Source organism: Lichenostomus cassidix, chromosome 2 (genome assembly GCF_008360975.1).
Source record: "Lichenostomus cassidix isolate B80296 chromosome 2, HeHo_3.0, whole genome shotgun sequence".
NCBI lineage: Eukaryota > Metazoa > Chordata > Aves > Passeriformes > Meliphagidae > Lichenostomus > Lichenostomus cassidix.
Window position 1 is genome coordinate 148,502,642 of NC_139482.1, and position 24,954 is coordinate 148,527,595.

The following is a 24,954-nucleotide window of genomic DNA, read 5'->3' on the forward strand; positions in this document are numbered from 1 at the left end:
TATATATAGGAAGAGAAATCTGCATATCTAGAAATATGTACATATTTTTATCTATGAACACTCTTGGGTCCAAAGGAAATGGGCAGTGAAACAGCTTTTAGATCATGTGGGCTCCTGATATGTATGTTCTTGGATAAAAGCTGTCCTTAAATGACTAATATTGAAAAAAGGAGGAAATTTAGAAAATACTATTGTGACTATTAGCAGAATCCTTGAAAGTAAAGCAGATGATTCTGCCAGAGACCTCAAAAGTGTGAATACAAATCACAAAAGTTCAATTGGAGGGCGCTAAAAAAATGCAACCAGGACATCTAGATAGAGGAATTTTAGGATTTACATGAATTTTTATAGAGTACCAACCACTGATGATGGACAGCACAGGCAAGGACATCTGTAAATTGCATATAAGAGCAAAAGAACATTAACTCGTTGAACTCCTCACTTCAAATATCTGCTGAATTGGTCTCTTTGGTGTCCTTTGGTGCTATTAATGTGAGCAGTGCTTTGGTGTTGTGAAAGGAAAATACACCTGGAGGAAGGAGTGGAAGAACACATGGAATGCCTGTGGGATAAAGGGACACTCTGGGGGCCAAATTTGGCTGGAGGGTAATTCATCCCACCTTGGCCTGTGCATTGATTTCATGCAGCTGGGAACCAGAATGTGGGTGTGGATTGAGGATACAAAGTAAAGTGAGGTCTTACACATCCCAGAGACTCACTCTGTCCATGGAGACTTTTAGTTAACACCAGAATTTTAAATTTAGATTTCCAGAATCCTCTCCAGAAAGTGAGATGGGACCTCTCATCTGGCCCACAGTAGGTACCACAAATCTTTGTACACTTCTTTCTAAACACAGCTTCAGTAGAGCTCAGGAAATGTTAGGCATGAGATGGAAATTGTCTACAGGATATGGCATCTTCCTTTTTTTCTGTGTGTGGTTTTGTTTTGTTTTGGTTTTTTTTGGTTTTTTTTTTTTTTTTTTAAGCAGGGTTAGTAGAAAAAAAATAGAGGAATGAGGCCAATGGAAAAGAACAATGCAGGGAATTTATAAGGAGGGTAATGCATCCAATTATAATTTGAATCCTAAACAGTGTGCTGTTAAGTGTAACTGCAGTCTGGCATTAGTTTTGATTCATTTTGTTTGGCCTATCAAGGAAAGCAGGCTAAAGCACACAATCTATTTTTTCACTTGGCATTTCTGAATCCATCAAACCATTTCAAGTAGCCTGAGAGTAATTTCACATTATGACCATTTCCCTTTAAGTTAGGCCAGCTCAAGTGTGGAGAATTAAAATTAATTATTCAACAGCAACAAAGGCTGAAATGTGATCAACTTTGGCTGGTTTGTTGGTTTGTTTGTTTTTCTCCTCTCCAGGCACTTCAATTCCCCAGGCTCTGTCCTCCTCTTGTGTATGGCATTTTGAAAGGCAATGACAGATTGTAAATTCAGCCCAAGGTTGCTGAACCGTTCAGCAGAGTCAAGGGAGGCCTGATGAATTTCTTTTATGTGTCCTGCATAAGTGTGTATTATACACTTGTTAATAATGTGATCGTCTGAAGTTTGTTGCAGTTTTGGCACAATAAATCATTGTTCCTCTGTTGATTTGGAAAATCTCTGTGCCTCCTGTGAGCTCCTTAAATGCCACTGTGCATAATCGAGTATCCTTGAGGTGAAACAAATCCTGGCTGTGTGTTTGTGGCGCTGACAGCAAATTTCACCTTCAGCAATGTAGGGTGGAAATAGGGGTGTCCTGGGCTGCTTGAGATGCTCTGGGTGTCCAGATGTGCCTTGGGCTTGTAATACATCATGGCCACTGCAGGTTATTTCATCCTGTGATAGAACTTTATCATCCCTGGCAGTCTGGCATTTCCTTAAAACAGTTGGTTTAAAGCACCAGAAATTGGAATAGGAAAGCTTCAGATAACCTCTACAGAGATGCTGAGGAGTGCAGGCTTTGTGCAAGGCTTTTTTTCTGAAATTGGGTCCTGCAGTTCTGGCAGAAAGGTGTGCTCCTGTCTCTTTTCATAATGAGATTATACAGAGTGGTTGTGCAAAGAAACCTCTAGACCTCAAATTTAACAGTTGCTTCCTCTAAGAAAGCTTGTCCTTTTTGCTTTTAGTATGTTTTCACTGAAAAAGGAAAAAAAAAAGGGACCTTTTTAAATCTGTTCTCCATATGTTTGTTTAGAACAAGTGGAGTTTTAGGAGGAAAATTGGCTACTCTGAGCTTTACCAAAAGTTGTGCTTCAATGCTTAAATTTCCTCCTCATGATGGAGAAATGAGGGCCTCAGAGAGAACATACAGCACCTTCCAGTGCCTAAAGGGGACTTACTGGAAGGCTGGAGGGGGACTTTTCCCAAGAACTGCTGAGATAGGGGATTTAAACTGATAGAGGGCAGATTTAGATCAGATATTAGGAAAAAATTCTTTCCTGTGAGGGTGGTGAGGCTCAGGAACTGTTTCCCTATCCCTGGAAGTGTTCAAGACCAGGTTGGACAGGGCTTGGAGCAGCCTAGTCTAGCAGAAGGTGTCCCTACCCATGGCAGGGGGGTGGAACTGGAGGATCTCTTTAAGGTGCCAAACCATTCTATGTTTCTGTGATTTTCAGAGGATTTAGTAGGTGAATTGGCTGTTCCAGAGGTCAAAGCACACCCTGGAATAACACATAGAGATGTCCCTGAAGAGCACACAAAGGGATGAGACAGGAATTATGTCTGTATCAGTAAGTTAAATGTTGCCAGGACCCATTTGCCAGGTTTATAGCTGTACAGGAATCCATTTTGGTCTATAATAACTCTGCCTTCAGCACATTGCTGATGGTTAGGGAAACTGAGGCACAAACCTGACAGGCCTGGGCAGATGACAGGGTGTTTTGTTACTGGTATTTACAAGCAGACACAGCTGGAAAAGTTGGTGAGTTTTCCTGGAGTGATCTGTGGTTTAAATGGCAGCTAAGGAAGAATGCAATAACACTGCAAAGGTCTGTAAATTGTTAAGTCAGGGAAGAAACAAATCGAGGGACCATCATGAATAACTATTAGGAGTAAAGCAGAGGACAATGTAGGCTCTGTATCAGGAGGTTTCCATGGGAAGAGATGGACTTCTTCTGATAGGAATATTTAATAATTGGACAGCTTATGCTGGGGAGACTGAAGAGCAGTACTGGAAGAAACACTTCATGACTAACCATGCCTGACATGACATTCTAGTGGGGGAGATTATTATTCCACGTAGGTTTTTCTTTTTTTTTTTCTTTTTAACTTTTTGTGTATGTTCATTGTTTGCTAAAAGGCAGAATGACTTTGGAATCATTCGGGCTATCTGAAAGCTTCCCACAGAGATTAAACGTCTCCTGGGTGGAGCTTGCCTTGTGCTCACCACCAGAACGTCAATCTTCCTTCACCTGCAACCACAGTGGAGTATTTTAACTGGATGTCTTTATCAGATCTCTGCTGACAGCCTGTCAAAGCATTCCTGGGGAATGACTCATTTGCAAATAGCTTTCCTACCTTTCCCTTCTCCCTTCACTCTGTCTCCCTAAATTGCATGCTATAAATAGCACTTGAAGAAGCAGAGTTTGAAAAGCAATGCATTTCATATAAATCAAGGGTATGATGTTGCCAGGGCTGGAATTTCCTGAAAGAAAAAGGTGGATTAAAGCTGGTTTTTGCATGGTTCTGAGTATGGCTGTTGTAGTCCATCAAATCAGTGACCTGTCCTGGCTGCTGCCACATTTGTGGTGGTGGTTGGTTATTTCACTGAGCATTTTCCAGTTGTTTCCAGGAGGAAATTTTCTTTCCAGTACTGAGTATTTTTTGTTAAGCCATTTAGCAGTTGTAGTACACGAAGATTGATCTTATGAATTTTTATCTTACACAGTGTGGGGAATCATACTGCTAATTAGTACTAGGAAATGTATTTGGTGCTGGCTGTTAATAATGCCCTGATATGACTTCTGAGATCATGACAGATTGAAAATTAAATTCCCACGCCAAGGGAAAGTCTCCTAAACTTTCTTTGTATTTCAGCACTTCTGGTTTCAAGTTAAAAGCCCGTGAGGAATTGTTTTCTATTGAAATTCCCCCTTTGCATCAGAGATCAAGAACAAGGCAGTTTGTATTAAACACATTTCCAGAGGATGTGAATTCTGTATCAGTGGACAAGGAGTGATGTCCAGCAAGGGGCTTCCCCCATTCCCCTCTGACTTCTGTGTTCTTCCCTGACCTTTTACTCATCTTCTTGCACCTCCTTGGAGGAGCCCTTACACAAAGATATTTCAAAACTAAGACAGATTATCTCCCAACATGCAGCTTTCTCAGATCTTTCATGCTACTAATGGTGCAAGATTGAACTAATCTTTTCTCTCTCACACATCCACGCTCTGTAAATTGAGTTCAAATGATTTGGAGGAGCATAAACCAGCCTGGTACCACTCTCATGAATATCTGATCAGCCTAAAACACTTTGAACCCAGAGACCTTGCAGGAGCAGAGACTTGATTTTAGTGTTTCTGAATTTGCTGTATTGAAGTTATCAGAAAGAATAACGAAAATAATCAAGAAAAAAAAATCTGTTATCTCCATACAGCAGCAAGAATGCTGCTAGTGGTGGAGCTCCCTGTACATGCAGGCTGTACTGAGAGCAGCTAATTGAAGTGGCCAGAGATGAATTAAAAATATATTAGCTTATCCATATCATGGCTTATTCGCTTTATAACCAGTTTGAGTTGGCAAAGGTTAGCTTTAGCCTTAGGAGGTGAGTTTTCCTCTGTAGTCAGCAGAGGAGGAAAGGGCAATTTGGAACAAAAGGCTGACAGAGGTGCTGATAAATCAGCCTGAAGCTGTTTAAAAAGAAAGAGGGGATGAAAGCTGATAAACATAGAACCAACACATGGTTTGGCTTTATGACTGGATTTCTTGTAAAAATGTCATGCCTCTAGTGAGAATTTAAGCCTTTACAGGGCAGGGGGATTTTTTTCTGTTCTGCCTCTGTGCTCAGCATCTACTGCCAGAACTGCATCCCAGAAAATAGTAGAGGTGACATTAAAAGGCTGCAGGACCACAGCAAGCTGTGCTCATTCTGCTGCCCAAAAATATTATGTTGAAGTTATGTCTGCTTGTATTCTGTGATCAGACAAATGACCACAGCAAGAGGATTTTCTGTTAGCAAGGATGATTTCATGTTCCCAGTTACCTGGTTGTAATTCTGTCACCTAAATATAGATGTCATTGCCCTTGGAGATGCTGAGTAGTAACCCAGCAGGCGTTGATCCCAGAGAAGCTGTGGCTGCCCCATCCCAGCAAGTGTCCAGAGTTCTGGATGGAGCTTGGAGCAACCTGGTGTAGTGGAAGGTGTCCCTGCTCATGGCAGGGGGACTGGAATTAAATGGTCTTTAAAATCCCTTCCAACCAAAAGCATTCTGTTTCTATTAACAAGTGAGAAAACACATTTAGACATATGAGTGAATTTTCTAGTGTTCAATGAAGACATTCCTTAAAAAACCCTCCAACATACCAACTTTTTACATGAAAAAACTATTTCTGGTTGTGGCTTCTGTCTGGAAACCAGCTTGTCACCAAACCAGATGCAGCCACCGATATTTTTCTTCAGCTTTGCTGGAAGAAAGATGATCTGCTTTCAAGTTGAACAAAATTTAAGTTCCATCACTTTTTGGGGGCAAGGGTATTTTCAGATTTTAGGTATGTAGACTTGGCGAGAAATCTCAAAAATCCAGCTTGACAAAGGACAGGATCTGCACAGGAATGATTTTAGCAGAGGCATTGCTGCTGCTGCTGCCAGTAAATAAAGACCAGCAGAGAGGCAGGACCTTCTAGAATGAAATCTAGAAAGGTAAAGAGTGAGGGAAGTGAGAACACTGGTTTGCTTACTAACCAGGAAAAACAAATTGAAAATAAATGGTAAATTTTAGAAACTGCTGAGACCAAATCTGGAGGCACAAATAGCTCTAAAAACTTAGTGAGAGCTCCTTTGAGCAAACCTAGTCACAAATGAAAGAGAGGAGGGGAAAGTGTTAAAAAGAGCCTTTATTTCACTGAGCGCTTATTCAGCCACAAATTAAGATAAATGTGAATGAGATATTGTTGGAAGGATATCATTGCTTGACAAGTGGTGGAAAGAAGGGATTTTTAATCCGAATTTTTTAAGTGAAACTCTGAAGAGACACAAGAATGATGCTATATGCAGGCATTTACATTGTAGGCAGAGAATGCAAACAGTCTCATAAATGACTTAGAGATATTATGAAGAAGTTCATTACTGTGAGGGTGGTGAGGCTCTGGCACAGGTTGCCCAGAGAAGCTGTGGCTGCCCCATCCCTGGAAGTGTTCAAGGTCAGGTTGGATGTGGCTTGGAGCAACCTGGGATAGTGGAAGGTGTCTCTGCCCATGGGTTTGGAATGAGATGATCTTTAAGGTCCCTTCCAACCCAAAATGTCCCCTGCTTCTGTGATTCTTTGTTTGATTAAACAAGGAGTTAATTTTTTAGAGTTTTGCAGGCTGGAGTGCAGCTCGTTGATGTCTATGGTGTCCACATTTTATTTTGTTATGCAGAAAAAGACAATTCGCCAGCCAAAGTAACTGAACTGTTCCTGGTGGGATTCATCCCACATGACTCTGCACATCCTTGGAGATTGTGTTTGGCTTCATCTGTCACCAACAGAGATAAGAGAGAGTGGCACTTGCAGGTTGCATGGACATCAGGGATGGCAGAGGTGGCCATTCCTTCTCCCCTGCCAAGACTTTCCTCTGTATTCTTCTTATTCCCCTAAGAGATGTATAATTCTGCTGACATTTCCTATAAGGAAATCCTTTTCTTTTTGCTTTTTGCTGACAGCATCATGTCAAGGCAAATCAGAGCAGATCGTGCTTTGTAGCAGAAAAATAAAAAGAGAAAAGGGTTTAATTAATGTTAAGATATTTCAGGGAAAAGAAGAAGTGTGAGACTCTAGATGAAAACTCAGTGTGTCTGTCACGGTGTGATTTATGCCTTGGTTCCACAATCCTCTGATATGGGATTTTGAGGCAGTTAGCAGATCACAGGTTTCTGTGAGGAGGATGATTTTGTAGTTGTCATCCTGGATCAGACTCAGGATCTAGCAAGAACGCTGTGTGTCTCCAGTTAACCCAACTGCAAAGGAAGTGTACAAATCCATGTTGGAGGTTGATACAAGATTTCTGTGGTCAGGGACAGAGTTTTTCTGAGTAGTTAGGGTTTAGTTTAAGACTTGAAGCCTGAATACTTTTATTTTAGCCTGAAGGCTAAAGTTCTTAAATTTTTGGTTTTTTATCTCAAAACTTTGGCTCTTTTTCTTATCTATGAAAAATGAATTTCACTGGTGTTTGCATCTGGCCAGTTCTTGCTTTAGTGGTGCCTTGTTCCACTGTGGCAAGTGGTTCATTGTCTAAAAAAACTTTTATTTCTTCCTACATTTTGTTTTCCTTTCACTTACATCAGATTTCCTTTTATTTTGTTTTGTTATGCAAAGGTCAGCAGAAGAACTCCCTGTCACCTTCATATCCCAGTTGGTTTTGACTAGGAATATTTCAGTGCTAAAATGTGGAGAAACAGAGAACTCAACACCTTCTACAGCCAACCCTGAATACTCTTTCAAGCTAAACTACATCTTGTGCTACTTGAAAAATCAGCCTGCTTTCTGCTAATTGTTTCTAGTTCCCTCCAACTGGGATGTGAGCTCAATAATTTTATTTTCTACAGTTGCTCCACCATCTGGTGCACTTTTACCATGCATTTACTGGTCTGATTGAAAGAACTTTAGGAAATTTGTTCCACACTGCACCTACCTTGAATAAACTCAATTTAAGCCATTTTTTAATATGTTTACAGGTACCTGCAGCTTCCTCTCCTTGTCAGCCTGAAAGCTTTGCACATCAAAGCAAGAGGCTGAGCTGGTTTGAACTGTTAGCACATCTCTATGGGTATATATCTTCAAAAATTTATATAATTATACACTTACAGCTACTTCTGAAGCTCCCAGAGATTCACTTCACATTTTCACCCCATAGGTGCAGGAAGACTGGAATCAAAACTAACAGCAAAACTTGATGTCACTTGATTCATAACTCCCAGAATCACTAAGTTCTGCAGTTGAGAGAGATTCATTTTAGATGGCAAAGCCCAGAAAGAAAAGATTTTGGGGTCATGTCTCCTCTGTGTACTCTGCACTGTCTGTTCACCCAGGTAACATCTGTGACTGTATCACAGTTGATGGAATGACAGAGGTCTCAAATAAATTAATCTCCTGTTATTTTTATTAAAATAGGTGAAGAGTAGAGATGTTATTCAGATGTTAGACTGAGCAGAGATATTCCATGACTGTCCCCCCTAAAGTAGAGCCTGTCAGAAGAGCCCAACCCTCAGAGGACCTTCATAAACAATGCTCTGCTGCTTCCTCTGCTCACACAACACACCACAAAACTTCTGGTTTGGAGAATTGCTCACAAGCAGCCCAAACCCTAAATATGTAAAAATTTCAGACACGAGATGGCAATCAAACAGAACAAAATTCTTCCAATTCTTGTGAGAAATAATCCCACATAAGGACAAGATATTATAGCCACACTGTGTAACATGAAGTCTTTTGCTAAGGTTTGCACAATTTACTGCCTGGTCCTGGCAAAATGCTCTCCTACATGCCAGAAAATCAACATGTATTCAGCAGTGACTATCAACAATATCTGATTTGGAGTTTTCATATATTTTTTCCTTTCCCCAGCAGCGCAATTAGAGGTTCATTACATTCTTTCCACTCCTCTAATGAAGCAACTAAACAGTTTTATCTAGTTACAAAAGGGCAGCCACATAAGCAGCTAAGTTAGGCAAAGTCCAATTCAGACTAAATTCCCAATTTATTTATTTGACTTCAGAGCTCCCTCATGAGACATTTCCATGCCAAGAGTTCATCTTTTGGTATGACAGATGTTAGTCCATGCTGTTTTTATATCCCTAGGATTTTGGTCTGTAAACTTGTGTTTTCAGTGTAAGTTAAACATTTGAAGAGAATGCTGTGGGGAATAGGTTTTGGCTATTCTTCCACATCTGCCCTGTGGTGCTGGGGAAATATTTGTAAGGTTAACTTCAGTAAAGATTGGGAAGCATTCAGATGGTTCAGGGATGAGAAATACATAAATAAACTGTATAGAGAGATGCACAAATTGCATTTAACAGCTGAGCCAATGAATCAGCGTTGTTAGAATACATTTGATTTTCTGTGTGCACAGCAATTAAAGGAAATAGCTTGCAGGTGAATATAGAGGAGATAGATTCAGGTCTCTGCACAACAATGATGGCTGATATAATGAAGACCTAATGAGAACAAAATTGAGATTCAGAGTTACAGATGGTGTTCCTTTCCATCACTATCTGGGACATTATTTTCTTCAAGGATCTGCAATATCATTTTTCTGTGGTGCTTTAGAGCAGACCCAGCTGTCAGCAGGACTAGATATATAAAATGGCTGGGGAGTGTGTTAGGTGATTATACCATCCAATTTTAGCTGCCTAAAAGCTAAGAGCCTTTTCTAAGTCAGCTGTCTGGTGTCCCTGTAGGTTTGGTGGAAATAAAGATGCTTCAAGAGGACAACTAATTTCATCTACCCTTAGGACCCAACTCAAAGTTTCAGGCCTGGAAAACCCTGCAGAATTTCTGCTTGACTCTGGGGACTTTACACTATCAAGCCATCCCAGATTTCACCAATAGTGTGTCCCATCTGTTCTATTTCTGCAAATGGGCATATGGGATAATTTCTACTGGAAATCTAAAAAAGGACAGGACAAGAGGAAATGGCTTCAAGTTGCATCAGAGGAGGTTTAGATTGGATATTGGGAAACATTTCTTCACAGAAAGGGTTGTCAAGCACTGGGACACGCTGCTCAGGGAAGCAGTGGAGTCACCATCCCTGGAAGTATTCAATAACGTGTGGATGTGGCACTTGAGGACACAGATCAAGGGGGTATGTGGTGGTGATACTGAGTTGGCAGTTGGACCTGATGATGATCTCAGAGGTATTTTCCAACTGTAATAATTCTATGAATCCCAGTTCAATAGGGTGAAGAAACTGGGGATTCTTCCAGCTATCCTGTCTGTGATCATCCATCTCAGAACATACCTAAGCAAGGCTCGGTGACCACACAGCTTGAATAATTGTTTTCTAACTCAGGGCGATGGTTGAATATTTCCATAAGATGTCAGACAGGTTAAAATTTTGTATTTTTATAAAAATGTTATTTTCCTGTTATTATTTCCAGACATCATACACCTTTGACCACTCTGACCAACAACAGACCTAAGCAAATACAAACTTTGCATGGCTGCCTGTGTGTTTGCTACAAAGCTAAATTCTTCCTTGGCCAAATATCTCTTCTTCCCAGCTCTCCTTCTAGCTTGATGGTTAGAAAGAACCAACCTTCACTTTTATGAGCAGCTGCTTCTGTCTAAAAACCTGTGGAGATGCTGAATTCAACAGCTGTTTTGTAGCAGCTGCCTTCACCTTCTTGTGGCTGATGCTCCCTGCTTTTCCTTGGATCTTTTGGGCTCTGACAGGCTGCTGAAGAGCTCAGAGATGCAGAGGGCAGGGTGTCGAGCAGCTCTGTGTTCTTCAATTACCAGCTGGAGCTTCATTTTGGCTCCTTTTGCCCAATGGGAGGCTGTGGGTCTCAACCATGTGCTGTTCACCATCTGAATGGTGTCTCTGTATTGGCTCTTGTTGGCTCAGCTAGTGCAGAGCCCATGTTTGGATCAGGCTGAAAAGCTGCTGCTCTTTCCTTTCTGGGATTGCAGGCATTTTTTGATTCCTGACAGTGCTGTCTCAGCTGATGCCAAATGAAGCACTGCCACATCTGCAGCCTTTTCTACCTCTCTCCTCGTCTGTTTAGGTTCTCACTGTGGTGTTTTGGGTTCCTACCAGGGCTCTGCCTCCCTCTCCTCCCCTTTAGAGCTGTGAAAACATTTTTGCAGCTCAAGCCATAGCAGCAGATGGTTCCTTACTTTCATCATCATTGTTGCAGTGTGGTCTCTTTCCCAGATTCTGGAACTGTTGATTTCGCACATCTTGTCCTCAGCATTTGTTAGGATGCAAAACCAGTGGCAGGTCTGAAAACTCTTCATGTCCTACCCATGCAGAGCTCACTGCCAAGCTCAGTGCAAACCATGGCAGAGGATTTCTCCTAAATTTTCATGTGTGCTGCAAAACTATCTCCAAAACCTGCAAGGTCCAAACTTTTAATCATCAGTGTTTGGGAAAACAATGCAGAATCCAGAAAATTGTATTTTCTCTTTTATGTGATCATCTCATAACACAGGCATACCAATACATATTTTTTCTTGTTTTTAATTTCTTTCTGCTCTGCCTCCAGCCTGACCTTGTACACAGCCACTGATGCTTCCGGGTCTGTGTGATGGAGCATGGACTTGGCCTGGAGCCACAAACCCTTCAGATGGACACATGCAGCACAGACAGACCCACAGCCATGTCAAGATGTACCTGCTCTGCCTGGGCTGATTCATGGCCAGAGACATTTCAGGGTGTCCTTCTCCCACGTGGGCTCACACAGGTCACTGTCCCTTCCACTCAAGTTCATGCTGGAGTTCCAGAGTGTCCAGAAAAGCAGCACAGAGACAGCAGTGACTCCCTGGCCATCTGCCAGGCCAGGCACATCCCTGCTGCTGTTATCAGAGCATTGCCAGGCACAGCACAGGCAGATAAGGAGCAGAGCAACACCACAGCGAGCAGCGGAAGAAAAGAGCAGCCACTAACAAGCACTGGGCTCGAATAGACACTCAGGCAAACGAGTCCCATGACAAGCACAGGAGCTGTCAATTAACAGCTAAACAGCAATAACAGCTCGATCCAGCATATGCCAATCAAGTCTGTTGCTATCTGGAACCCTCCAAGTCCCGTGCTGTGTGCCAGAGGGCTGCTGTAGATTAACCCCAGGCAGCAACTCAGCCCCACACAGCCGCTCGCTCTTTCCCTGCTGGAGGGATGAGGAGCAGAATTGGATGAACAGAAGTGAGAAAACTCAGGGGTTGACACAAAGACAGTTTAATAGGTAAAGCAAAAGCTGTACATGCAAGCAAAGCAAAGCAAGGAATTAATTCATTTCTTCCCATGGGCAGGCAGGTGTTCAGCCAGGCTCCATCACATGTAACAGTGACTTGGGAAGGCAAATACTATTCCTTAAACGTGTCCTCCATCCTGCTTCTCCCCCAGATTTATACTCAAGCATGGTGCAATGTGGTCTGGAATGTCCCTTGGGTCAGTTTGGGTCAGCTGTCCTGGCTGTGTCCCCTCCCAGCTCCTCGTGCACCCCCAGCCCACTCCCTGGTGGGGTGAGGAGCAGAAAAGGCCTTGACTCTGTAAGCTCTGCTCAATAACTAAAACACCTCTGTGTTATCAACACTGCCTTCATTACAAATCCAAAGCACAGCCCCATATCATCTACTGTGAGAAAAATTAACCCAACCCCAGCCCAGACCAGCACAGCTGTCCAGGTCTGAGCTTCCTACAGCAGATCTGTCCTTCCTGAGGAGCAGCACTGGGCAGGCAGGAGACAATCTCAGCTGTGCTCCACTTATTGGAGGATGATTAATGGCCTGTGACCATGAGCTATACAGAGATTTACCAACCTTTTAAAAGCTTGTACAGCTCAGGGGAACCACCTCAAGGGTTTAGGACACTGCCATAACATTTCTTTCCCAGGGAGGGATTTTTACTCTCCCTTGTCCCATTCAGGGATCCTTTATTTCTGGTTTTGGGCTTCAACCCATCACATGAAGGGGGTTGGCATCACCTGTATCTTCCCCCCTGGGAAGGTTTTCCCCTCTGTAGTTCCTTAATACCAATTATAGTTGCATCAGGTCTGATTTAGCTTTCAGCCTCGCTGTTCTGCTTCTTTTGAGGCAATGAGCATTGCAATCTGTGAGCAAATAGCTGCTGTATGGAGAACTGTCATTTATTTAGAATAAAGACCCTTCAGATAAAGAAGATGCTTAAAAGCCTCAGTGAAGTGAACTGTTAAGCAGAGCTGCCTTCCTTGGCAGGTTTATCAATCCCTGGTGATGAGAAAACCCACCTCCATCAGATTAACCCACATTGTTGCTTTTTCTCTTTACATCCTCCCCTTTAAAACAGCTTTTCAGCTCTATATGTGAGTTTTTTATTCCTTTGCTCACTGCTTGTTTTGGGTGCACAGGAAGGGTGACTACCAGCAATCCAACTTCTTATATACTTTTTACAATTCTTTTTCATTGTGTGCTGTTTCCTTCCTGGTGCTGTAGGGATGATGGTCTTATTTGAGTCCTTTCAGTTTAAAAATAATTCCAAAATTTAAACTTTAGAAAATGGTCAGGCCAAAATCACACGAATTCATTTTTTTCTAGAATACACACATGCTTCTCAAGGGGTGCAAGACAAAACCCAACTCTGTTAAAACTCAATAATTTTTACCTGTCTTAGGTACTAACTTGTTCCTCATTGACCTGTGTGAAGAGAGAGAGTTTGCTTTTCTGTCTGCTGTTTTGTGTAACTGGAGAGCCTGGTAATACTCTTATCCTGAAAAAAACCCAGATTTACTCCTGATTTGCACCGAGGAAACAGAGACCAGAATCAAGCTCCCAATCTCCAGTGCAGGAGAAAAATAAGCTTAAAAAATAAGCTTGGCATGTGAGAATAAGTGTTTAAGGGTTTTATCCACAAGCTCAGGAAAAAGCAGGGGGTGGAAATGTTGAACGTGGTGAGCTCCCTGCAGACCACTTCCAACCCTGGGAGACCCTCTGGAGGAGGAACAAGCTGTCATGCAATTATTTACTCTGCTATTTGAGGAACAAACCACGCACATTTCCCTGCCATAGCAACTGGTGCAGCACTTGGTGTTTGCAATGTGTACCCAAATTCTGTGAATCATTAAAATAATCATATTTGTGACCAGTGGACTCTAGCAAGTGACTCATTAAGAGAACCACTGGAAAATAATTAGCACACAAACTTGTTTATGTGACTGCATCTCCACAGAGGTCTCGTTCTTGTTGAGGTTTGGTTTAACTCCAGGGGAATTTTGCTTTCAGTGTAAAAACACTTGTTTCAATCAAGGTAATTACCTGAGCAGTACAGTTTTGTGTACAGTGTTTCCATTAAACCATCCTATTTATCATGAGAGTAAATGAAACAGTTAGAGTCTCTTTTAGAGCAGCTCTTGGCAGTGGTCCAGACCAGGTTTTTTTTTTTTTTTTTAATTTCTATGTTGTTTTCAGCTTGAAAATCTAAAATTTTATCTCTGTAGAAACCTCAGTACCAAATGCTTCAGATGTAGAACTTGCTGCCTCAGGTGCTCAGCAGGTTCTTTGAGGTCATAACCATCTGTGACTTGCTGTGGAGCTTTTTTGGAAAGGAACCCCTGACTGTCTTGGTGCAGCTGACATACATGGAATGGCTCAAAATGCTGTTTGCTTGTGTGTACAAATGCCAATTTGGCAAATGCTCTTTTTTTTTTTTTTATGCCACATTTCCAATATTTTCTTTATCTGGATCCACTGGTAACTTCTGAGCCTGGTGCTTTTCAGTGCTTGCTTTAGAAATGTTGCTTGTGTTTCTAGCAGGGATTTATTTTGTGGAACTAGAAAACTCTGTAACTTCTGTGCAATGTAAACTCAAACCCTAGAGCAGAATTCAGGTGTTTAATCATAAGTGTTTAGTGTTGTTTGGGCTATTGCAAGGTACTTTTCAGAAAAGTCTGACTTTCCTTTTGTGAGGTGTTTCAACTACCAGCCCCAAATGGATGCTGTGTCTCTTGTCCATGTGCAGCTGGGGCAGCTCCAGATCTCTGCTAACTATAAAGAGTTCAGATGGCAAATGTAGGACTCACTGACTCCTGTGGGCATCTAGTGCCAGTTGGGTTGCCTTTATTATCTCCTCTCCAGCCTCTGGATGCTCCAGGAGGACTTCTGCCTCTTGTGTGTCCTGTGAGATTCCTGCCTGCACAACATCAGGGTTTTGACTACTTGATTACAACTCGAATAGAATCACAGAATCACTGAATGGTTTGGGTTGAAAGGGACCTTATAGATCATCTCATTCCAACCATCTGCCATGGCCAGGGACATCTTCCCCTTGACCAGGTTCCTCAAAGCTCCATACAGCCTGGCCTTGAACACTTCCAGGGATGGGAATCTACAAACTCTGGGCAGCCTGAATGCCTCACCACCCTCACAGTAAAGATCTTTTTCCTATTATCTAGTCTAAATCTACCCTCTGTCAGCTTAAGGTCTTTCCCCCTTGTCTTATCACCACTTACCCTTAGGAAAGGTCTCTCTCCAACTCTCTTGGAGCCCCTTGAGGCACTGGAAGGGGCTCTGAGGTCTCCATGGAGCCTTCTCTTCTCCAGGCTGTCTTCATATCAGAGATGCTCCAGTCCTCTAATCCTCTTCATGGCCTCCTCTGGAGTTGTTCCAACAGGTCCATGTCCTTGTGCTGGGAGCCCCAGAGCTGGACACAGCACTCCAGGTGGGACATGATGACCCCAGATTTCTGCATTTAAGCAGCTGAATCTCAGCCAGACAGGTACCTTGCTTCAGACACCTGAAGTTAGGTGCCTCCTTTCCTCCTGTGGAGTTTCTCCCTGGTCATCTCTGTTACTGGACTGAGTTTTCTATTTGTCACTTTGTGTCATATTCATGGTACAATGTTGATTTCTTCAAGGATGAATATTTTCTATGTGTTGAGGAGCAGTTCCTGTGGTGCAGCATGAACAGCTCACCTTCACAACCTTGCTGGGGAGCAAATTCAGGTGCTGTGATCTGCACACAAAATTCATTTAAGATAGAAGAGCATGTCTGTTATCTGCAATTGATTTTTACAGGCTCAAAACCATCCAGTTGCACTCATTCTATTTGATACTGGCCAAAGAACTGCCAGGAATTCCTGGGAAATACAAATTCTTATCTCAGCTGTGCTTCCAGAATACTGGGGAGCTGCAGAATGTCACTTGTAAGATGCTAATTATTAGACTAATGAGCTAGATGGTCTCATTCTTTATAAACACTCATGGGACACCCATGTTTGAAAGGATTTACAGACTAGGAAATGTCCAACTGTTCTACTCAAAGATCTGTTCCATGAACTGACCACATTTGCTGGTAATGGCTGGAACTGAGTGTATTGATGAAATAATGAATCAGTGAAGTAATAAATGCAGACATGATATAAGATGATAACCCAAGGAAGAGCAAATGCTGTACAAATGATAAATTTTTCTCAGATTTAAGCTGCCATTAATTAAGAGCCATTAATTTAGACCTCAAATTGCTCTATTCAGGCATCTCTGTACAGTGGTACTTCTCTAATCTACGAAACTGCCTTGAAAGATTCTTCTGGCTGATAAACCTGGTGTTCAATCAAGTCACTTAAGTGGTTGAATAAGTTCTGGACTACCCAAGAACATAGTATATATTCTAAAAATTATAAAAATACTCTATAAAAAAGCCATTGATGTCAACAAAAGACCACTCCATCCAGGCACCAGTAGTGGGTTGAAGTCCTCCTTGTGCTGACATTTCATATGGTGGCCACTGGAAGAACATGAAGGTCAGAGCAGGTGAAAATTGTTTAGGCATTTGGGGTTTTTTTGGTGTTTTTTTTCTCATTATGCACAATTAATAAATGTTGTTACCATGATTATCCAAGTCTATTGACCTATTCTTTTCTTCTTACCCCACTTCATGCTGTCTTAAGTCCTGGGAAAGTTGACTAAGTTGTGTTTCCAGACAAAAATTGAATTTTTTTTTCATTATTTTCCATTTATTGCCACTTCTGTAAATTTCCCCACTGCTAAACTTACCCTTTTGGGCCATCCTAAAAGTGCATTTATCGGCAGATAATATTTTCAACCAGAAACATTCCTTCATTCTGATTACAGCTCTAAAGCTGAAGGAGAAGAGTCGTCTCAGAAATGGACAATAAATAGTGGTATCAATCACTACAGAAATCAAAGTTTGTGTTTTATGAAATATAGACATATTACAGTGATGCAGGAGATAACCTGAGATATAATAATGTGTGTGATATCAGTTCTAGAATAGGCTGAAAGACTGTCGAAAAACATAAATTTTCAGGAGCTGATGTCTTTCCCAAATTGTGTCCTGAAGGAGACACTGGATTTTATGTCTCAGAATGTGTCCAAACTGAACAATTCTGTGCAGCAGAGATAAAAACATAGTTTCCCAACACAGGAAACTTATCCCCCAGGAGCTTAAAAATAACATAAGTGTTAGTAGCTGGTTGTTCCTAAGCTGCACCTTATTGTGGAGGATGCAAATAAATATTTGTAGAGGCACTTTTACTTGGAAGAGGTGATAAAATTTACTACTTACTGCAGCAGCAAAATGCTGTTAACCAGCAGCCTGAGACTGAAAAAACCCAACTTCAATTATGGGTTTAGATTTCAAATGGTCAGCAGATATTGGAACGATGCTGCACGAGAAGTGGTTAAATGTTATGTTTCTGTTTGTAAGTAAGAGATAAATCAAACTAGTAAGCTCAGTATGTCAAAATTGAATCTCAGTAGTAGATTACTCTATTCAATAGTGAAAGATTGTGTTGACCTTAAAGAATGAAAGATTGTGTTGACCTTAAAATTAGTAATTTCTTTTGGTTAACCCAACATCAGTTCCAAGACAAGCATTTTAGTCACAAATATTCTTCCCACATAACCATAACTTGAACTAAATGTAATTCGTTCTGGGGTCAGGGGATCCAGTTGCTTCACAGGCAGCCAGGTTTTGTTCCTGGAAAATTATATTTAAAAAAAAAAGAAAATAAGTTAGAACTTCAATTCACCTTTTTATTCTGTTTTCTACACTTGTAATTTCTGCTGCACTCACTGTTTAAAGCATAAGCTGAGTGAAACCCACAACTTTTTTCAAGCAGCAAAGCAGCAATATTTTCTTTCATAATGTTTATGTTCTGATTTATGCTGGTGCCATAGTGTTACACTCAGTTGCATATCCAATTCCACTCTCTATGTTGCTTCTACAATTTACAATGTTGGACTCCTGCTCATCTATCCTCGGGTAGATTCTGCTCATGGTGAAGCTTCTGCCTTTATGTGAAAAAATTTTTGGAGATTTTCATCAAAGTCTGTGAATGAAATGCTATGAGATTATCTGCTGGAAGTTGTTGATGGAGAACGAAACAGCTATAAGGAAGAAAGGATTGATTTTGGAACAGCAGAATAATTTATTAGATCAGTGTCCTTATTAGTATTTTGTTATTTGAAAAGGCCAAAATCTTCACAGAATCACAAGATGGTTTGGGTTGGATGGATTGGAAAGGAATATTAAAAATGATCTTCCAAACATGAACATCACCATGAGCACCTATACTCAAATTTATAGCTACTGTAATTTAGCTTTCAAGAAATTAGGGGTTTAGTCTAAGTTCTTTGTCTGGGATCTCATTATGGTCAACAAAAAGAAAAATGTACTCCCACAGCCAGACCCATCCACGCACATCAGGCACATTAGGGAAGGATTCATTCTCCAGAATAAGTAGCTGCAGTTTATATTTCCATGTGTAATTGATGACAAACAAAGTGTCTGAATTCTCATTATAAACAGTGGGCATTGTGTTAATGCAGTTAATGAAACAGGAAAAGCTGTTCTACTGCCCAGGAAATTGGTGAATTATTCAGTTCCCTGAACAAAGACATCTGGTGCCATTCAGGTGCCCTATGGTGACACAAATGGTGCCCTATGGTGACGCAAATATGACACAGAGAGAGGAGATCACACCCTTCTGAAGGCTGTGTGGGATGCCCTGTAGTGCCTAGAACACCAGTAAGCTCCCACTAAATGTGCTACAGATCCCTCCAGAGTGAAATCAGAGGTTTGTAACCCAATGCACATGAAAACATCTCCATTTAGGTCCTTTTCCCCTGGAGCTGATTCTCATCCTGGTTTACGATTGCATGAATTGTGCTCTGAAGATGCTCCATTCCTTGCATCAGCTAAGACACAGATGACTATCTTAGATTACATGCCTAATTTTTAGATAGCTGAAATTAGGTGACATAAATTTCCCCTTCCCTTTAGGGCTTAAGGGAAAAACTTTACTTTCAATGCTGGAAAGAGTGTGGAGCTATAACATTTTACGAGCCAAGCACTAAGCAAGGAAATGTGATGTACCCTTAATAGCAGTTTATATTTGCGTGTTTAAAAGCCTGAAAAGCCTGGTTGTAGTTTCACAACTTTTTGTGTGACCGGTGCACAAACAGGCAGAGGAATGAAATAATATTATGAGATTTTCATGCTCAGGGAAGGAGACAGCAGTTCAGTATGTCTTGAAATAAAGTGGTTTTGTGAAACGTGACTTGGATGGGAATTGTGACATTCATAACACACAAAGTGATAGAAAGGTTAGAGCTGATCCTCCTGAAATTTCAACTGCAGCCCCAGCATTGTGCTGAAGACCTTCTCTGTATACATAGAATCAAAGAATTACAGAATGGTTTGGGCTGGATGGGATCTTAAAGATCATTCAGTTCCAACCCCTTGCCATGGGCAGGGACACCTTCCAGTAGACCAGGCTGTTCCCAGGTCTGTCCAACCTGGCCTTGGACACTTTCAGGGATGGGAAGTCCACAACCTCTCTGGGCAACCTGTGCCAGTGGCTCACCACCCTCACAGTAAAGATATTTTTCATAATATCTAATCTTATCATGCTGCAGGCTCAGATCCTTTCTGGATCTGGTGGTTGCTTCAACCCACCCATGCCCTGAAATAGCTTTGACTTTGGGATTATGTCCTTAATTCAAAATTTGCTGAAGTCTTTCTATCAAGCACATAGGACCATGGAGACCATGGAGCAGGGTGCTCAGTTCCACTATACATGCTGTTCTGGTGCTATTTCCATGGCTTCTGGTAGCTTTTTTTTTCCAAGTTAAAAATCTTCCAAGAACTGCCTCAATCAGTGAAAATGATGGTGGCAGAGACCCTCAAGGTTCTTCAGGCACTTTCATTAAGGTTGGGAATATCCATTTGCAGAACTGAAGGCATCAAGCTCCACTTGACTTTGGGAGCAATGGAGTTGTCTGTGATTGGGCCGCTGAGATTTACATTAAATTTCTTATGGCTCCTCGTCTGGCTTGGTACCCAACTGCAGCCCCCTGTAAATGTGCTTGTTTGTTCTTTTTATTGCAGCCATCTCCTGCAGACACGAAAATGGCTGTTATCAAACACCCCATTGTATTCGTGCTGGCCAGATGGCTAAAGGGGCATTACTGCTCTCTCCCCATAAACTGTATGCTTTGCTGCAGGCATTAACAAGGTAATATATTTTTTAGGAACCATTAAATACTTGAGATTTAGGTAGTAGCAGGTATTTCAGTTGTGGGCTTAAAGATGCTTTTAAATTCCTCCGCTTTGTCCTTAAAACTCTGCTCAAATGAGGCTGCCTCAGGAGACAAATTAAAATAAAAATAACCCTCCCAACACAAAGTTTGGTGGTGCTCCTGAGATTAGCTCCTGTTAGGCATGGAATTGTGCAAGTTGTGAAATGCCTTTGAGCTTTCCTTGCGAGACACAGATCCAGATTTCCATGGGCACAGTAATGATGGCTGCTTTGAAATGGTTATGCTGCTTCCTCTACCCCTTTGTCTGCTCCTCACGCCCCAGGAGGGAACACTCGGAGCCTAGAAAATCCAATTATTGAAACAAAGCAAAGAAACCTGTGACCCTGTCATATTTCTTGTGAGAGAGGCCAGGCTGCCAAATCTTTAGTGAACGTTTACTCCATCACATCCTCCGTGCTGGGTAATAACAGAAGAGGACTCTGTGCTTGTAAAACTAAACTGTTCTGTAGTTAGACAGCCATTTACAGCTGCACCTTCCAGGCCTTTTCACTTGTATATCAGCTCCAAAGTCTTTCTGTCTTTCCCTCCTCCACTATTTGCATTTGTCCTTCCAAGTGCTGCTATGTTTCTCCAGAAGTTCTTTTCTGTGAGCTGTAAGGTCACCACCTTATGGTGTCCACCCCCAGAGACTACCTGATTTAATATGTGTAGGAGACCAGATTTCCAGGTAAAATGCTACAAAATATGAAAATTTCATAGAATAAGAGAATTATTATGATTGGAAAAGACATCCAAGATCACCAAGTACAACCTTTGACTGAACACCAGCCCCCTAGTCCATGTCATGAAATGCCACATCTCCTTGTTTTTTGAACATTTCCAGGGATAGTGATTCCACCACTTCAGTTCCAGTGCTTAACCACTCTTTAAAAGAAGACTTCTTTTTTTCCAATATCCATGTTCTGATTGTTAGTATCTGGGTTTCCCACTCACAACATCCCTCTGAGGGAAATGACATTATTCCCACAGGACCAACGAGACACTGGAGCAATGAATTCGTTATCTCTATGACATCTTGTGCTTTCTTCACATGCCTGTGAATGAGCCTGAGATTTGTTTCCAAAACCTGTAAGAGCTGTTTGAAACCCATCATGCCTCAGTGCTATGAGGAAGCTTGTTCCCTTTCAGCTGTGAGGTCAATGATGCTTTTGCTGACTGATTTTTGGGTTCCTTGAAGGCAGCTTTATATCTTCTTCCAGATGTCTCACCCTTGGAAGATCTTGGTTAAATAGCCACAGAGCCATCTTACTTCTCTTTTCTAATCCCTTTTGATTCACAACTGGGTGATGGCACTTAGGCTACTGATGAGTGAATTTGGACAAGTCAAGGATATTCCTTCCTCACCTCCATAGAAATTAGGAGAAAATCCTTCCCGCTTAGGGTAGTGAGGCTGTGGAAGAGGTTGCCCAGAGGAACTGTGGATGCTCCATCCCTGGAAGTGCTCAAGACCAGGTTGGATGGGGCTTGGAGCAACCAGGTTTAGTGGAAGATGTCCCTGCCCATGGCATGTGTTGGAATGAGATGAACTTTTAGGTCTCTTCCAGCCCAAACAACTCCATAATTCTATGATCCTGCTGCACCCACCTTTTGTGGCTTGTATTTTAAGTTGCTTGGGGAAAGACTTGCACAGTTTCTTGGTCTGGGTTTCTACAGCTGGTGAGTCTGCAGAAATAGGGACCATGATTAGTGATGGGGTTTTGACACAGGATAATCATAAAAATATCAGTCATATTGAATTTCTAATACTGTGACTCCATCATATTCCCCCTACTCTGTTACCCTTTGCAGACCATCAGGACTCTTACATTCAAGCCTGGCTGGAGATGAAATATGGTATTTTCCAACTGGAGAAGGATAAAGTGAGTCCAGGGGTTTGGTCATCATCCTGGGCCCTGACTGACCTGGACTGAGTTCACTGAAAGATTTCTTGAGCATTCCTTGGCTCCTGCAGGCTCTGTTGGGATGCTTGTACTGCCTTGCATTGGAGTCACAAGGGGAGAAAGAAAAGATTTTGGAGAACATTAATCAGGAAGCCAGAAAGAAACTGCTTTTACTCACTTTCAGTGTCTGTGACCTCCTTGGTGCTACTGACATGCCCAGTCCATAATCTGCTCTCCCCTGATGATGGTTTTCCTACCCTCCTTGCCTAATTTTTAAGTTTCTGTGCTGTTTCTTTGCTCATATGAATGTTCTATCAGCATGCAACCAAAAGCCTCCTGCACCTCCTGCACTGTTTTTCATATCCTCCTTAAGATTCTCTTCTTCACCTAGACCTACAGAAAATGTCCAGCAGTCAGACAGCTTATGGGATCACTCCTTATCATGTTTCTGACTTCATTTTCACTCTTCCTGTATTTGGAGTTGGCATTAATGCAGTTTTTCGTTCTTCTGCATCCTGGACAGCACACCAAGCAGAAAGAAGTTTCCATATTTACTTTTTGACATAATAAATCAGTCACTGGAATTAGATTACACAAATATATCAATACCTGCTGTGCCTACCCTGGCCCATCTCACATTTTATGAGTGTCCATTTAGACAGAAAATATTAGCAAAGCAAACTTGAAAGCTTCATGGGCATCATAATCACTGCCACAGAATGTGTGTTGACCAAAAGCACAATGAAATAAGTAAATTTACAAACTTCAAGGCCATTAATGGTTTCTCAGAAGTCTGCCAGAAACTGTAAGTCCATGTTTGGATCATTTTGAATTGCAAAGAAATTTGAAAAAACCAAAAGCTATTAAATGCAGTTTGCACATGTGAAGAAGTTAAATCCTTTTAATAAATTACCCAAGAAGTAGTTTGCTTGGCCTTTTACCACAACAATAACAATAGGAACAGGAAAATTTGCAGGCAAATTTAATCAATTTCTCTGAGCTATAGTCATTCTACTTTAAGATTATGCAAATTCAAAATTATTTTTCTTTTCTAAACCAAATTAGTACTTGGATTTTGATAGCTTGTATTGTCTTTGCTTTTCAGCATGCCATTTATTTCACCTTATTTAATGGATATGAATATTTTCTGTTCACTTGGGCAACTCAATCAAAATTTGAATTTTGGTCTTGGACTTTCTTTGAGCCTGGCAACAGCAAGAAGGTCAAGACAGGGCATTGTGGCATTAGAGAAGAGTGATAATTATTGTCTGCAATGCTAAGAGTTCATTTTTATCCAGAGGATTTGCTTTCACACTGCTTAAGGATTTCTCAGTTCCATTATCTATTCCATCTAGTGTTTGTTGTTACAATGGTGATATTGCTTTTGGCTGATGATGTTTTAATACAATTTTTTCTTTCAAACTGTTGCTAATTTTGAGACTTATGCATCTCTTTAGCCCAAACCTTAATGAGTCAATATATTCATACTGATATAAATTTGTCTGTCTGCTCTCTGAAATGTTTCAGTCTGCAGAGCTGGCATTGACTGAAGGTGGCTTTGAGCCTCATGCACAAGAAAATATTTTTGTGAATTCTGATACCATGAGCCTTCATCCCTCATGGGCATCCTCTTCTCCATCCTCTTTCTCGGAGACAGATACTGTGAATGGTTCAGCTTTGCCCCTTGTATTTTCCTGACCAACACAGATGCTGACTCTCAGGCTTTGGCTGCACTGCTAATATAATTCTGGGTGTTATCTGTCTGTCCTAAATTATCTTCAGAGAAAAAGTACTTTCCATAATAAAAAAAAAAAAAAAAATTCTTAGTTTTGTTATCTCACTCCATTAGAAGTTTTTCTAGGGCAGAATGGAAAGGCAGCAAAGAAGGCTTATGATTTAACTTGATTTAACTTGGGCATGGACCTGAGCATCCACCTCTAGTCCTGATCCCCCTGAGCCAGCTCAGTCCTTGCCAGCTGTGTGGAGCTGCACTGAATGAGAGAGATAAACCTTCTCCACCTCTGATTTCTCTCACAGATGTACTTTGCACCTTAAAAAACTCACTTCATCACTGTTGGCAATAGTGCAGCTATATTTCATCCTAAGGCTTTCCCCTGAAATCCCTGTGCTTAGCTGGACTCCGCTGGGAATATTTCAGCCAGATATCATTTATTTATCAATCTCCATCCTGAAATTTACATCAAAAGTAATTGTGCTGTGAGAAGAAGAGGGTAGTTCCAAGCAAGGCTGAAAAACTGATGTTCTCTGATTGTTTTTTGTAGAAACAGTTTGTTTTTTCAAAGGTGGCAGGTTTAAGAGGGTGTAGTAAACTATTTCAACACAGGAAAATGCTGTGAACTGACAAAATGTACTTAATCCTTGAAAACAGGCATTTCCTATTAAAATAGAAGATTTTTTTTCCAATTAAAAGAATTTGCTTTGCCTTTTTCTGTGCTATAGCGACAGCAGAGTTCAGATAGCCAGCAATAATAGAAAAGGTGTTCATAATTAATTTCAAACATTTGTCTCCCTGTTAAGAAACCTTGCTGACACTTCCCTTAATTCTCAGACGTTTTTGAAATAAATGAAGCTGTTTCACATGAAAAATCATAGAATCATGGAATGATTGGGG